This window comes from Lactuca serriola, chromosome 5 (genome assembly GCF_051521515.1).
Source record: "Lactuca serriola cultivar US96UC23 chromosome 5, Lser_US96UC23_V15, whole genome shotgun sequence".
Lineage (NCBI taxonomy): Eukaryota > Viridiplantae > Streptophyta > Magnoliopsida > Asterales > Asteraceae > Lactuca > Lactuca serriola.
In genome coordinates this window covers 178,964,687-178,981,529 of record NC_136412.1, presented here as the reverse complement: position 1 = coordinate 178,981,529, position 16,843 = coordinate 178,964,687, and positions in this window count along the sequence as shown.

Below are 16,843 nucleotides of genomic sequence, written 5' to 3'. Positions count from 1 at the left end.
TCGGGAGTGGGAGGTGAGGAAGTCGCCAAGGGTGAATTGTCGATCGATCGATCAATCACGAGAGAGAGAGAGAGAGAGAGAGAGAGAGAGAGAGAGAGAGAGAGAGAGAGAGACTGATGATTGAGCGTGCATGAATGAAACGAAGGGGGATGCTCTCCTAATGTTGGGCATAGAAAGCTATGGGGACGACAAGTCGTCCCTATAGTTATCCACGTCCGAGCTTTATTTCCGTGAAGGGCGCGCTAAATCCACATCCTTTCCCGCTTAACAAACTGAGATGAGAAGTCGTCGTTGTAGCCTCAAAAGTAAAAAAAAATCGTCAACTCTATGGCAACGACATGTCGTCCCTATAGGTAGCCAATAGCGACGACAAATGTCGTCCCGATAGATGCTTATTCTTGTAGTGTTGTTGGGCATGGTTTTCAGTTGGGATAACAAAGCCACTTACTCTCATTAGAGACTATGAAGGTAACTGTTCAAATTGACAACTCTTCTCAAAAACTAATGTTACCTTACCTATCTATCATGTGGTGATGGGGTAACTCGATTTCTTGGTCTTATGTGGATGTTTTTTCGATGCAGAAAAAATGTATTTATATACGGAAAAAAGGTTAACTAAACATCGTATAAATATGATTTTTAGGAGCATAAATATGTATTTTTATATATAAATACATATTTATACTTCTATACTCCTAAAAACGCAAAAATACATATTTATACTTCTATACTTCTAAAAACATAAAAATACATATTTATACTTCTAAAAGAGGTTGACATATACGTATTTTTACTTCTAAAAAATATAAATATATATATATATATATATTTATATTTCTAAAATACTTAAAAATACGTATTTATGCTTCTAAATATGTATTTTTATGTATTTATGCTTATTAGAAATATAAATATGTATTTTTATGTTCTTAGAAGTATAGATACATTTCTAGAAGCATAAATATTGTATCTTTATGTTTTTTTAGAAGTATAAACAAGTATTTATATTTCTACCAAAACATAAATATGTATTTTTACGTTTTTAGATGTATAGAAAGTATAAATATGTACTTCTATGTTTGTAGAAGTATAACTACATTTTTTTCATATAAACACACTTTTAATTGATATACTTTTTGCTAGGTAAAAATATGTATCTATTAATAATATATTAATATGATAGGATGCAGGTCCCAAACCTGAGGATTAGGGTATAGCGGCCGCATGGTATTAGGAACAAGAATAGGAAAAAAAAAAATTCAAAAGTCTGCGACTTCTCATATTAATCACTTAAGAAAAAAGAAACATAAAACAAAGCCCTATTTATAGGAAAAAAAAAAAATTCAAAAGTCTCCCCTTTATTTGAGGCTATGATAGAGCCAATATGGAACCAGCTGGATCCAATACCATCTCGGGGAATCTCTTACTCGAAACACTTAGTAGAGAAATATTGGACATATCCTTAGCAAGGTTATGCCTCCTGTCAACCTTATCATCATTATTTGTTCCTAGGGCACAAAACGTATTGCTAAAAGGAAAACAAGAGGCATTCAACCCAATAAACTTGTTTCTTCCATCCCTTGATGATGGAATCAGGAATACCGCATGAAGCTTTTTCCTCGATCGAGAATGAAAATAGAACCAAGCACCACTCCTATAAATGCAGAAGTAACATCAGAATAAATTAATAGTCAACAAACACTACCAGGGCTGCATGACAAAGCAACTCCAAATATATGATCTTTGAAATGGAATTAGGTTTAAACTGCCACATATGAGTACGGTAGGCTTAGATAACTTCTCCAAAAAATACCGTTCGCTACACTCACAAACCGCCCTTAAAACAGTAGACATAAATCCCTATCTTACCCGATGGAGGATGGTCCACAATAGAATTTGGAGACGGAATCTTTGCACGATCCTCTTTCACTAGATGATACTTCTTGATGATCTTCACAAAGTGGGATGAGGAAATGGAGTGAATAACGGGCATGGAAAACTAGTCATCATCTTCTAAGGAGAAAATTAGTTGTAGAGAGAAAAGGTAAAAAAAGAAGTGAAAATATATCACCCTGTTCCCGAGTTCCATTTAAAGGAAAGAAAAGAAAAGAAGAGAAATGTGGAGAGAAAAGAAAAGAAAAAAAGAGAAAGTAAAGTGTATTTTTATGTTCCTGAGTTCGAGAGAAAGGAAAGGAAAATTATTTTTCTTTGTGTTCTTGAGTTGGAAGGAAAAGAAAGGAAAACTAAAAGTGGACAGCTATACCCTTGTCACCTTTTTTCCATAATTTCAAATATATACCATGCATTCTTTTGAAAACAAAACTATGCCTAAACTATTTTTCTTTAATTATTTTTTTCACGTGATTATTTATACAACGATCATACAGAAGAAAGCGAAGAACAGAATGAAACCTGATGTTTTGCTAAAAGAGAGAACAACCAACAGAGCGTGAAGAAGGAAGCAGCGATTTTTTTTTCTGTGTTTTGTTGTTGACGTGATTATATAGGGTTCAAGGGCAATTTGGGAATCACCGAGATTTTTTGCTTGTCAATGATTCTTTCTCTCCAAATCTCTCCAATTTGGGAGGAAGATTAGGAGAGGAAAGATACCTCCGATTTCCTTTCCTTTCGTCCCAAATCAGTCCAAAAAATAAACTCGGGAACACCATCGAATCCTTCTTTCTCTCCAAATCCATCCTTTTCTCTCAATTTCCCTCGTTAATTGCAACTCGGGAACAGGGTGTATGGGATGGTTATTCAATATGAAATAAAATGGCGGGAATCGATCTTCCCTGGAAAACTGGCACCAATTAATCACCCATGCGTGCACATTCCAGTTTAAACGCATATACATCACGACCGAGGTTTCAGTTGATCCTAAAACCATGCCATTTAAACCTAATTATTGAAGCCCCGTAGAAACCGACCTTCATCAATTAAGCTGGGGGGGCTATATAGTGTAGGGTGTTAACCCATACACAATGCTCGGGTAGACATATAGGAAATTCACCCAATCTATAATACCACAGTAACCAAGCCAAAACTTTTAGACAGGATATCTATAATTTGCTTAAAAAGAAGCCCGGTCAAGCATGCCCCAATAAAATATATTTTCCTAATAATATAGCGGCATCATGGAAATCAGGGAATTATTCTATAGTATTATAAGTATACTACCCTTATTCCCAAAAGGAAATGCTAGCATCAGGGGTAAGAGAAACAACTAAGGGTCCCCTTTGGTCGTTTAAATACCTCATTTACCCCGGTACAAAGGTAAGCAACATTCTATATAATAATTAATATTCCAACAATTCTAGTTATATGATCCGACGTTATAACTGTAGCATCGGAGAGCATTATCAGATCTTCCTTGATAATATTGTTAACAAGACTTCTATTATTTTTTCATACATGACCACTTAACCGGATGTTAGGAGGAAGCCCTCACCCCCTACCCCACCAAGTTGATAAATAAGTCACGGAGCATGACATGGAGGTGTAAACATTGACCTTGATGGAAAACACATTTCTTCCATTGCGTAACATCCGACTTCGGGACGTTTCTTATTTCAGAATGGTGTGCTTTAATTTAGTCAAGAGAAGGTCTCGACTTTTAAAGGACAAGGGTTGGACCTTAAGGGAATGAGAATTTTGGGTTATAAGTATAAGACTTTGGTCTAGGTTTTAGTTTTTCGTTGAAAAGCAGTTTGGCTTAAGTTGGTTTTGCACCTTGTTGGATCAGGATTTTCGCGGCGCGACATGAAGGTTATCACGACGCGAAGTCTGTGCAGCCCAAGCCCATGAAATTTGGGTTTTATCATGTATTTAAATGCTTTATCTCCAAAAATTAGGTCATTTGCTAGCCTCTATCTTCTCCAAACATCCCTTATCATAACCCTAGCCTCCATACACGACTTTTGTGTGTTCGGACCTCTTTTGGTGAAGCTTGAAGGTGAAGAAAGTCTCTCTTGGTGTAAAGATGTTTTGTCTCAGCTTATATCCAACATCCTCAACATATTCGGGACCTCTGTAAGTATTCAAGTCCTATGCTCTATGCTTCATTCATGGTAGATCTAGGTTCTTAGCTTTGTTTTGGTCCTTTCTAGTTGATAAGGGTGGAGTTTGGAAGGCTCTAGGCCTAAAGGTTTTATCTTGGGGTCTTATGGACCTTTTGTAATAGATTAGATGTATTAGTATCTTGCATTTGATTCCATTCAATGTCATGGGTTCAATGTTGGTCCCTTTTTGACCTAGACTAGTAGATCTATATATTAAGGGCATTCAAATGGATAAAGTTTGGAACTTTATCCATTAAGACAAGGATTAAGTAGGTTGTGGAAGGTTAGAGTTTAGGTGTTGCAGGATTAAGATCTTAAGGAAAAGGTGGTTGTTATGCCAATTTTAACAGCACGATTTGTTGTGGTCACGACGTAATTTTAAGAGTGATCCAGACTATTTTTCGTTTAGTGGATCACGGCGCGACTAGTCAAGGTTCACGACGTGATTGTCCGTTTGACCGTTGACTTTGACTTTGATCATTAACTTTTTTGAACCGTTTGAGTTTTGGGTCAAACATGGAGGTTTGAAGCTATAGACTAAGATTTAGCTTATAATTGGTTTAGGCGATACATGTTGCCGATATTTTGAGAATTCGAGTAGCTGGATTCAACTTTAGGATTTATGTGAGTCTTCTCACTATACTGTGTAGGGAATTAGATGTCATGATATGCTTGGTTAAAAATATACCATTGGGCTGGGCCCACTTGACTGAAATAGGCCGTTGGCTGAAATAAGCCATTATTGTTATGCATGATATTTTATGATGTATGTGGTATCTTGGGGAAATCAGTAAAAATTTGTGCTTACGGTTTTAACTTCAAATGTTTCTAAGTTCTTCTAGTAGCAAAAGGAAGGGCACCTCATGATTGCATCGCATCTACTATTATGATAGTGAGATGTTCCGCACTTAAGATTTTATTATCTGATTTATGTTAACGAAACAAGTGGATGTTACATTTATAATTTAATGGTATGGTTTCCTTTGATTTAAAAATGAAAAGTTGGGTTTGACAATTTTAGGGTGTTACATATAGATTCTATGTTTGCTTTCTTTCATTAAAAAACAAGATGGATTAATGGACTTGAAGAGTGATAGGCTTAGATGAGTGTTTTTTGAAAGGAAAAATAAAGGGTAAACTTCTAAGAGCTATGTAAAGGGATACCAATAATCAAGTATATCCTATATGTTAGGTTTGATGGAGATTGAAAACATGCAAAACTAGAAATGGTGGAAGTGTTACAATTATTTCATAACGACATTAGGTTTATCATTATATATATATATATATATATATATATATATATATATATATATATATATATATATGTCCTTTTCATAAATACCATGTATATTTTTGGAAATGACAACAGACTTTAAAAGTATGTTGCCATTGTATGTATAAAACTTATAATGACTAAAAGAGGATTTAAAGTACATTTCTTATTTTCCTTGTTCTACAAAGACCATGTATATTTAGATGGCAACATACTTCGAAAGTATGTTCCCATTGTTAACATAGAGCTTATAAAAAGCTAAAGAGGATTCAAAGTACATTGTTTCTTTTCCCTTTAATATATACTAAATAGCAACATACATTAGATTATTAAGTTAATAAGGTAAATAAATAAACACTAGATTATTAAGTTACTAAGGTAACATACATATATTAAATGACGACATACATTACATTATATGCATATAATGTAACATCTAAATTTAAGACTAGATTATTAAGTTAATAAGGTAAATAAATAAAAGGTGATTTATATAATATTATAACTTTATGGAATAATCATGTCATTAGTTGATATGAAGTTTAGAAAGTCAGAAGTGAAAATAATAACATTTCAAAAGTTAAAGGGCCAAAAGTATCAAGTTGGCAAAGTGCAAAGTGTGTTTGACCAAAAAGTTGAATCAATTAATGAAAGGGACTACCAAGTTTATAAAATGTATGAGGAATGACTTATTATGTTAAAACTTAAGTTAAATCATAAATATTCAGGTTTGGTGGGCTAGGGCGGAGCTTGAACAATTAATCTGGGGGGCCGAAACTAGAATTTTTTTTCAACAAATAAACATAAAAGATACAAAGAAGAAGAATTATCACTGTTTTCAATAATTTATCTTTCTATTTAAACCAACATACGAGAAAAATCATCTAAACTTCCATTTTATAATTCTTTAATTTTTATAGAATAATAACACTTTTGCTTACTAAAATTTTTTATCAATTTGTTTATTGGGAAGACAAGAAAATAGGAGAGTATTTGGTCAAAAAAAAAACTAATAATGAGACCAGCTAATATGAAGCCAAGAGTATGTTGTAACTCTTTTTTCTTCTTTTGTAATCTCCATTCCTAAATCATACTTGATTTCCTTTTTTTGTCGATCTCCTCTCACACATTCTTTTCTATTCTCAATTCTTTCTTTTCTTTTCTCTTTCTACCTACAATTTCTTTATTTCTCTGTTCTTTAATTTCTTTTCTATTTCTAGCTGCTCGTGGCTTTAAAGTTTTTACATACATGTTTAAAAGATTGCATCTTGCTTGATTTGTATACAAGTTATGGTTTTAGTGTTTCAAGTTGTTAGTTTTGTTTTTAGGTGTAGAGTAAAACGATACAAATGTGGAGGTTTTGAGGATTAGGATTTTCATGCAAACGGGTTAAATTAACCAACAATTTAACTAACAATGTGTGTCCAAGAATAAGCTAATCATTTATTTAAAGCAAGTAATTAAGTATAGCAAGCATAATCACATTCATTATCAAGAATTTAAGATACAAACCAGTTAAACTTAATCAGAGGGGCTGAGGGAATGAGGTTGTTGGTCCGATGGAGAAGAGAGAAGATAGAAATTGAGAGAACACTAAACATACATGATTAATTCCGGTGCAGAGGTGAGAGGTGGCCTGTCAATGATGATTGGGAGGTATTGAGGTGCATAGGTTTTCCAGCGAACAACGAATGATGGAGCGATTGAGTGAGGGTTAGAAATGTCGATGCCTCAATGGCTTTGGTTCGGAGAGGGGGGCAGCCCAAACGTTTTTTTGGGCTTAATTTGGGTAACATTTCCTAGGCTATAACTAGTTCTTAGAAAAAAAACTAGGAGGCATAGCCCCTCTTGGCCCTAATGATCCTCCGCCTCTATTGGCGGGTTTTGGCCAAAACAAGTAAACTTGAGGAACTGAATGTGAAAATACTAAGGAAATAAGATGCATCCATTTCCCTTCATACATAAAAAATGTGGAGAGGATGCTAAGGAGATCTCTCATGGTTATCTTCTATTTTGTATCTAAGGATTGATCCAAGACAATATTTAAGCATCCAAGCAAAAGAAAGAGGAATCAAAAGCTTGCTAGCTATAATCTTTTCTCTTCTACCTCTAAATTTCGAACTCAAGGTTTGGGGAAAATTTTGAATCTCAATTTTTGCTTCAATTGATTATTAGGGTTTGGTTTTCTAACCTACTTTGAGTGGTTTCCATGGTTCTAACCTGAATCATATCATCCCATTGATAGATTTGATGATTTGGGTAAAAATTTCTATGAACCCTAAAAATCTAACTTGGGTATTTTGTATATAATCTATTATGGAATGGGTTCAATGACCTAGATGATGTTTAATGATAATGAATCCAATTGGAATGCTCAAACACATCGATAATGATATAATGTTGCATAATCATGGATTTTTGGTGGTTTTGGGAAAAATATGATGACACTAATGGATTTTATTTGTTATGGTATATTTATTGAGCAAATAAAGTTCATAACCATGAATGGGTGCTATTAGAATGATTTGGAACAAAAATATCAAGTGTTGATTGATTATTAGAGGATTCCATGGAGTGTGTGCTCAAAAGGGCAAAATGGGATAGTTCGAATGGAATTTGACATTCCATAACTCCATTAAGGACCGGACATGAGACTTGTGTAATGTTAAACACTTGAAAACATCCAAGGATGTTTTGAATGACTTTGTAATAAGTCACAATGGTTAAGCTCTTAATCCTTCCGATTGTACAATTTTTAGCATTATGAGTTTATCATGTAAAAGGATCGCTTAATGAAATAAGTGGAGTTTTTAGATAATAAAACATCTCCTAATTATGTGTGAGAACCGATACAAATGGTACAAATTAAATTTGCAAGGGCATTCAAGAACTATGCAGAGTAGAGTGCTATTTTGAGAAAAATCGAGATTATATGTGTGCTGCCTTGAAAACATGACTGTGTTTTTTCAAGGCGTAGAGATAAATGACCGTGTTTCCTTTTTAGAAGGAATTAGGTTGCCACATTTTCCTAACTTGAGTTTAGCTCATCCGTTTGACATAATTACAACTGCATTAATTACAAATGGTTGAAAAATGATGTTTATAAGAGTTTATAATTTTCGTGACCCTCCAGGGTATTTTAGTCATTTTGTTGACCTTCACCTATATGTTATATAGGTGGTGTTTGAGAGTATTGCTCTAAGGAAATGAACTAGAAGATGACTAGATAACCTTCTTATAACTAAGGTGAGCATGTGTTGGCATTTTCCCACTTTTAGGTACATTGCAAAATGATTTTATGATAATAAAGTACCAATGCTTTGATGTATGAAATGTTTTGAAATGAAAGTGTCAAATAGCTTTGAAAAGAATATTTTGAAAGACTTCCTTGAAAGCAACAATGTTTTGAAAACAAAGATTGTTTTGGAAGAATGAATATTTTGATATGTGAAAAGTGTATTTTCAAAGTATATCTTTGTAGTATTATATATAAATGATGATATGAGTATTGATAATGTTTGAATGTGAAAGATAAAAAACAAAGGAAAAAAGGCACAATGAAAACTGTTCGGACCATGATACCTAATAAGAGACACTTGAGGAATCTACTGAAATGGAACCTTCCATTCCGTGAAGTAGATGTCTTGATATATCATGATACCTTAGTGGAATGGTTTTGTTCTTTTCACCATTGCACTTGAAGCATGATACCTTGATTGATTGATTTTGTTCTTTTCATCTTGGCACCTAAATTGGAAAGGGATCAAATGATATGATATGATATGATATGATATGATATGATATGATATGATATGATATGATATGATATGATATGATATGATATGATATGATATGATATGATTTTCATGTAAATGATTTGAAACGTTTTGGATCATAAATCTATGTATCTGATGAGAAATTAATGTATTATGTATCTCTTTCTGATGTCATTCATCTTAGGTTACACTTATAGAGAAAAGTTGTTGGATGAAAGTTAGAAGTTAAGAGATATTGAATGGAATGGAGATTGTCAAGTTCCTTATTAATCGTATTTATATAATTTGTATCTGCTTGCTATAGTTTGTATGATGCTTAATGGTAACACCCAATGTTTTATCTGTAATTGTTTTTGTGGGACTGGTTTTTTGTTAAATATGGGTTAATCCCCCAAATGATTTGTTAACCATGTCCTTCAAAAGTTTTAAAAAATTTGGGGTGTTACATATAACTTATATAGACTTAATTAGGATTCAAAGTACATTGTTCCTAGGCTTAGATTTTGGTTACGAAAAATGTGAATGAGACATAGGATTTCTATGTATGAAGATAAGTAGAACTTGTGCAGCAAGTGATAGTAAAGAGTAGCCATGATAGATGGTTATGAAGCTCTAGACAAGTTAGATGGACATGTAGAATGTTATATTGAGTGCTTCTAAAGTGAGCAATGGAAGTATGACTACTGTATGTACAATGTGTTTAAGTGACATGTACACAAGTTCATTTAAGTGCCCTTGAAGAAATGGATTGTTGACATCAGGTTGGTGAAGTTTCCAATTATGTGTGACAGCCAATGAGAGAACAACTTGAATAGTCGATGCCTTGACAACTAGACTGAACGTATGAGAATAGTCAAGCCTTGGATTTTAACTAAACCCTTGAGCTACTAGATGAGCCTTGTAACACTCAATGGACCCATCAAAAAGATACTTGGTATGAAAAAGCCATTTGGAACCACCCACATTATGGGCAGCCGGATGAGGAACCAAAGTCCATGTATGGTAATTAGAATGACCAACTAGTTCTTTTTGCATATCATCCATCCAATATGATATTTTGATGGCAGAACTGAATCCTTTGGGATCACAGGAAGTAAACAATGAAGTAAATACGGGGTTTTCGTGATAATGTGTAGATTTGCCCAATGCTTAAGTTTAAAGGTATCAGATTTGGCACAAGTTATTATCAGATGTGTTCAAATTACCGGAACTGATGGCTGGTTAACTTGGCTTATGGACTCGACAATCGTGTTTGGAGGATCACCCATGATGCTAGTAGATGTCCTAGTGGATGCAACTAGGGAAGGAGGGTCAGACAAAGGAGATGAGAGCCCATCCGATTGGGTTGAAATAATATTGGGCTGAGAAGGACGAACTCCATCATTATATCTAAACAAATATCACAAGGATCTGGTTGAGTTATTGGTGTGGGGGCATGGAATTTCGGTGTAGATAACAACATGGTTGGTCCATTGGGAAAGGAATGTTGTGGTAATAAGGAGGCATCTGATTTTTATTTTCACTCGAAAATGAAAACAAGATTTCATCAGATCGGGCTTGACGGGTGATGTAGACATGAGATGTGATGGGATAAAGGAAATGATATCCCTTATGTTGAGAGGAGTACCCCATACAAATACAAGGAAGACTCCTCGGTGCCAATTTAGGTGGCACATAATCACATATATATGGGTAGGCTTGATTAGCAAAGGCCCGGAAGTTGCCATAAGAAGAACGACGGGGAAAAAGAACCTTAAATGGGGACTTCCTCGTAAAACAGGCGTCGGTAGCCGATTAATAATATACATTGCTGAGGACAATGCATCCACCCAATATGTAGTTGGAACATGTCCATTGAATAACATATATTCCAACCACATGTCAATGTTTTTGTTCAACACGACCATTTTGTTGGGAGTGTATGAACATGATAGCCTGTGAAATGTGCCATTATTAGCAAGAATGGTTTGCACACGATGGTTGACAAGCTCTGTTCCTCCATCACTTTGAAATAATTTAATCTTCCTCATGAATAGGTTTTGCACAAGGTTTATAAAAATAGATAAAACATCATAAATGTCAGATTTCGTACGTAGTGGGTAAAACTAACCAAATCGAGAAAAATCATCTACAAAAAACACATAATATCGGTAACCCTCAATTAAGGTAACTGGTGAAGGGCCTCATAAGTCACTATGAATTTACTCTAACGGTTTTGAAGCCCTTTGTTCATTAACATCAAAAGATAAACGTCGGCTTTTAGACAATTGACAAGCTGAACACAAAACATGTTTTAGAAGTATGGAGGTAACGCATAAAGTCCCCCTTTTATTCAAAAGCAAAATAGTTTAAGATGATACGTGACCCACCCGAAAATGTCAAAGCTCGAAAGATGCCTTCAATTGAGAGGTGGCAACAAGAGTTGAAGCCATTTTCACATCTTCCTTCATCTAGGACTTGCTTCGACGTGCGGTTCTAAATATAAAAGTATAGTTGTGAAAACAAGATGTCCAAAGGATTATTAGTAGTTAGTATACAAATTGATAAAAGATTTTTTTCGATAAACGGCACCACCAAAACATCTTTTAATTTGATATTCAACATAACCGTAACATAACCAACATGTGATATGGGAAGTTTATTACCGTTTATGAATGTAACAGAGGCTTACCTAGTATGCGGTGTGGCATAAGTAACGCTCTCGGGAGAAGTTGTCATGTTGTCGGTAGTAGGGGTTGCAATCCCAACCCAAACCTGCCAACCTAACCCAAACCCAACCCAATAAATAGAAGGTTGGGTTGAGATTTTGAACCCATTTAATTAAATGGGTAAACCCATCTAACTCGTTTAATTAAATGGGTTGTGTTAGGGTTGAAATTCCTAACCCATTTACAACCCACAAACCCGTTTAAAATTTTTAAATATTTTTAATTTATATTTATTCAGTATTATTATTTAGTTGATCATTATATTTTGATTATTTTTTATTTATCAGAAACCATGTGTCAGTACCCATTACTAGAATTCGAGTTGGTAAAAGTGATAGTCGAGTTGCATAGAATTTAGAAATTAAACATTTATAATGTTTTATGGTTGTAAACACTTATCTATGTTTGTGTTATTGGCCTATAAAGTTATGGTTGTATATTTTTTAAACTTGAAGAATTATTATAGATTTTAAATTGTATGTAATTTTATTTGATAGATTATTTGATTTTTAAGGGTTTTGTGAATATTTAAATAGGTCAACCCAAATTTAACCTGTTTGGTAAATAGGTTGGGTTGGAAAAACAATAAACAAGTCAACCCAATTTCAACCCATTTACTTAAAAGGTTGGGTTGGGTTGGAAATTCTCAACCCGTTTACTTGTGTTGGGTAAAGATTTTCAACCCATTTAATTAAATAGGTCAACCCCTTTATGACACAACCTAACCTATTGTTACCCTAGTCAGTAGCCCCAAAATCAATTTACCAATCCGGGGAAGAAAAGGAAACATGAAACCGTTCTTGAAAAGCCTTGGCAAGATCAACATTAGGGGACACCGCCTTAGTAGCAAGTTGAGAAAGATTTGGGTATTAGTTGGCATAGTGCCCTTTTTCCAAAAAAGTTGGCAGTGAGGGGAGCGTAAACCTCTTCCACGACCATCACTGATACCATCACAAAACCAGGAAGGATTACAACATGGAGAGGAAGGTTAATGGTGAGTGGTGTCTGCTATAAAGGTGATTGGTGGTGTGGCAGATCCATGAAGAGATTTGAGAAACATTTCGTGACTTTTTGCTTGAGCAAGAAGGTCCCTGAAAACCGGTGCTTTTTGAGAGGTGCACACAGAGGTGGACAAAGTCTTAAAAGATGGACCCATAACACACAAAAAACAATGTAATTGATCGGAAATATCCACCGGAGCCCTAACCGCATCCAATTGATCACATAGGATTGTAAATCATCAGATAAAATCTGCAATAGAGCAGACCCTTTTGACCACAGACAAAGTTGGTCCCTCAAATTTGTGTTGTATGCAGCTTCCAGGGTCAACTAAATAATCTAGTCGGTCAGTAAACCAATAATCTCGACAACTGGTTCCTCAATCAGCTAGGCATTAAGAATAATAACAACCCTCTGGTCAGCCAAATACATGGAAGGAAAGAGAGGATTAGGGACTAGTTAGTCGCCTTGGGCAATTTCTGGACCGGGAGGGGATGCTAATCCATCAATATGAGAAATTAGGTTTTGATAGGAAAAGAGAGGTCTAACATCCCAAACATACTGAAAACAATTTTCATTTTTTTGAAACCACCAAATCATATATCAAGTATTTTCAACCAATCATGTTAAAAAGTCTGTCACAATCATCAGAGTAAAAATAACAGTCATTGGTGCGGAAAAATCTCAAGGGGATGTTGTGCTGTCAAGCCGGGCCCTTTCCTTTGGAGCTGGAAGTACCTAACAAACGTTTAAACTACAAGCCATAAGCACAAAGATTAGTGAGTTCCCTAAAATACAGCATACTATATACATGGGCCCATCCCAACATGTAAATGAGCCCACCCTAACATGCATACTAATAGGCCCAGCCCAACACATATATTAATAGGCCTAACGCAACATACATATAAATGGGCCTAGCCCAACATGCAAATTCAAGAGTCACGAAGACAGTTAGCATCCCACATAGTATAGTGAGAAGACTCACCTCAATATGAAGACATACAAATCTCACACTAGAGCTGCCGATACTAGAACTCCCCATACTACTCATATTCATAACAACACCCTAATAAAAAAATTAAGGTACTAATCCATACTCAAGGGTCTTAGTTCATATTTACTCTCTCTAGGGTAGAATACCATTTCACCCTTCCAAGACAAGACCTAAAATATATTTCTAATTAGTTTCTAATAAATTATTAGCCATAATAATTGATAAACCAATATCTCCTTTACTTATTCTAATCAATTTGTGTCTTGAGGGCAACCCAAAATGACCCTCTTGTTATCAGAAATGTTACCAATAGTTAATGACCTTGGACACTCTTTCCAACTGTCTCGCACTTGGAGAAGTCATCAACTATATATAAGGTCCAATATTTCTCCAGTAATCAATAAAGAGTTAGTCATCCAATGCAACTACTGAACACTTGATCTAATCAAGATTCTGCCCTTAGATAAGTGATCAAGTATCCCTTCGTTCTATGATATAAGTATGAATTTGAGACATGGATAATGGTCAATCTCATAATTCAAGATTATGTTTTCCGATATAGATTTGTGATGACTGCATCTAACTACTAAATTAAACACATCAATTCTAGTTAGGGCTCAGCATAGCACTTTAGATGTCAGCACCAAATCATCGAGGGGCCCATAGATATCGCTTCTCCTGTTAAAGAAAAAGGAACAAATAAACTTATTCGGTATAATTCTTAAGTTTTAGAATTTTCAAGTTATGATTTTGGGTTGCCTTATGCTGAGCATAGGATAGCCTCTTGTGCAAGACGTAAGTATATTGTGTATTCGGGATCTTAATGATCTACACGAGGCATAAATCAGGGTATGCAAGGTGTAGCAACGCAACTTCTAAACCCTAAATGAGGGCTTGTGATCCCTATTTAAGGACTCTAACCCTTTGAGGTCCTTCTTATGTTCAGCCTCCAATCCCATAGACACCCATCTCGAAACTCAAATCCTATTGAGCAAGTTTTGGGCATTTTGTGTGTTTTCTAGTGCATCTTAAAGAAGTAGAAGTCCATCCTTGATGCTTGGTGAAGCTCAAGCTTGTAGATCCAGAGTCTACATTGCATTATTCAGCTCCAGAAGGTATAAAGCCTGCACCATGCTGATTCATGTGTTAGATCTTGTTAGCTTCTTGGTGTTCATGCTCTTTTGTCCTATAATCTTGATTCATGTGAATATGAGCTACTCCACTCCTTATGGCTATCATTTCATGATGTTCCTGAGGTTTATAATTCATAAAAATGCGATCTTGGTTGCTTTCATTAACACACTCATGTGTTATTGGACATTAGAAGGTGTTATGGGTCTAGGGCCTGACTTTGAGCTTTATTTAGCCTTGCAAAGGCATAAATTTAGAAATTTTATCACTTAATACGATTTATTAGACCATATCTTAGCAATAGATGGTTGGTCCTTAAGGATTAAGAGCCAAAAATGGAAATGGCTTAACAACGTACTATATTGGGCGTAAATCGGGCTATGCTTAGCGTAGCTTGAGGATTTCGTGAATTTCCTGTTAGGTGCTCTACGTTGGGCATAGAGCATGGTATATGTTGGGTGTAGCACCAGAAGGTGGTGTTGTTCAAAATTTAATATTAGGACAAGAAGAAAGGGGTCTAACCTTGGAAGGGTAAAATGGTCTTTTACCCTAGAACAAGATAATGTAATTCTAAACTACAACACTTGATTTTGGATTACCACCTTAATTGTTAATTAGGGTTTGGTTTTAGATATGTTTAGTGAGGGGGTTCTAGCACCAGTGGCTCGCGTGTGAAATCTATCTGTTTACTGATTTGACGTGAGTCTTCTCACTTTACTGTAGGACACTTGGTGTCATTATGTGCTTGTTGTCATTGTGAATCTTGATGTTATATGTGTATGTTATATGCATGGGGGTGCAATATACCCAAGGGTGAAATAGACCCGTTCGGTTGAAAAATACCGATTGAGTCATTACAGACTCGGGGGGTGAAATAGACCCGAGGGTGAATAAACTTCTTCGGTTGAAAAACACCATTTTAGTTGATACGGACTCAGGGGTGAAATAGACATGAGAGTGAAATAGACACGTTATAACTTGATGATGATATCTAAGTATGGTATGCGGTATTTTGGGGAACTCACTAAGCTTTTTGCTTACAATTTATGTTTATGGTTTAAGTACCTCTGGTTCCAAGGGGAAGAGCTCGACTTGATCGTATGGCATGCCCCTAGATTTTTATTTTGCATGATCTTTTGATTATCATTATGTTTTGAGAACACATTTTATACTCTGATATTTTGAAATGAATAAATGAATGAATGATGGGTTTTGATTTAATAAAAGTGAAATTTTTTATCTTACATTTTTGGGACGTTACAAGTTGGTATCAGAGCCCTGGTTTAAGGGATTCAGGTACACTCTTGAGTGTGTCTGGACTTAAACTGAGGAATTGATAAATCTTTTAAAAATGATTTTATAAAAGAAAAGGAGTGTGATGCATGCAATCATCTGAGCTCAAGTAAGTATTCCCAAAATACTCATATATGTTTTATGCTTATTGTTTTAGTATGAGTATATGAGTATTGCATGCTAGATTAGGGCTACGGATCTTCTCAGATTAGGGTTACATGATAGAATACCAGGAGAGATTCCTTTTATATGGATGTTGTTAAGCTTTTAGAATTGCATGCTAGTATGTATTTCAGAAGTTGAGGGATAGGGTTGCCAGTTTAGGTGGTGCACTAGTTTAGATAACTTGATGCTCGAATGCTGCTTACTTCATACTTTTAGAGACCTCCATTAATATCAGCTAACTATTAAGCGAATATTTTATGTTATATGTTACAAGCATTAGATAATTTTAGAAGGTTAGGTTTAACTCAATTGCGCAACTCTTATTTGAGCTCAACCATTGTAGTGTGAGACCTTGGTCGAAAAATTATTTAGTGCTTGTTGAATGTAATTGTATTTGTAAGGTATTAGGAGGTATTAGTAGGAGTTTCTTCTGCAGCTGA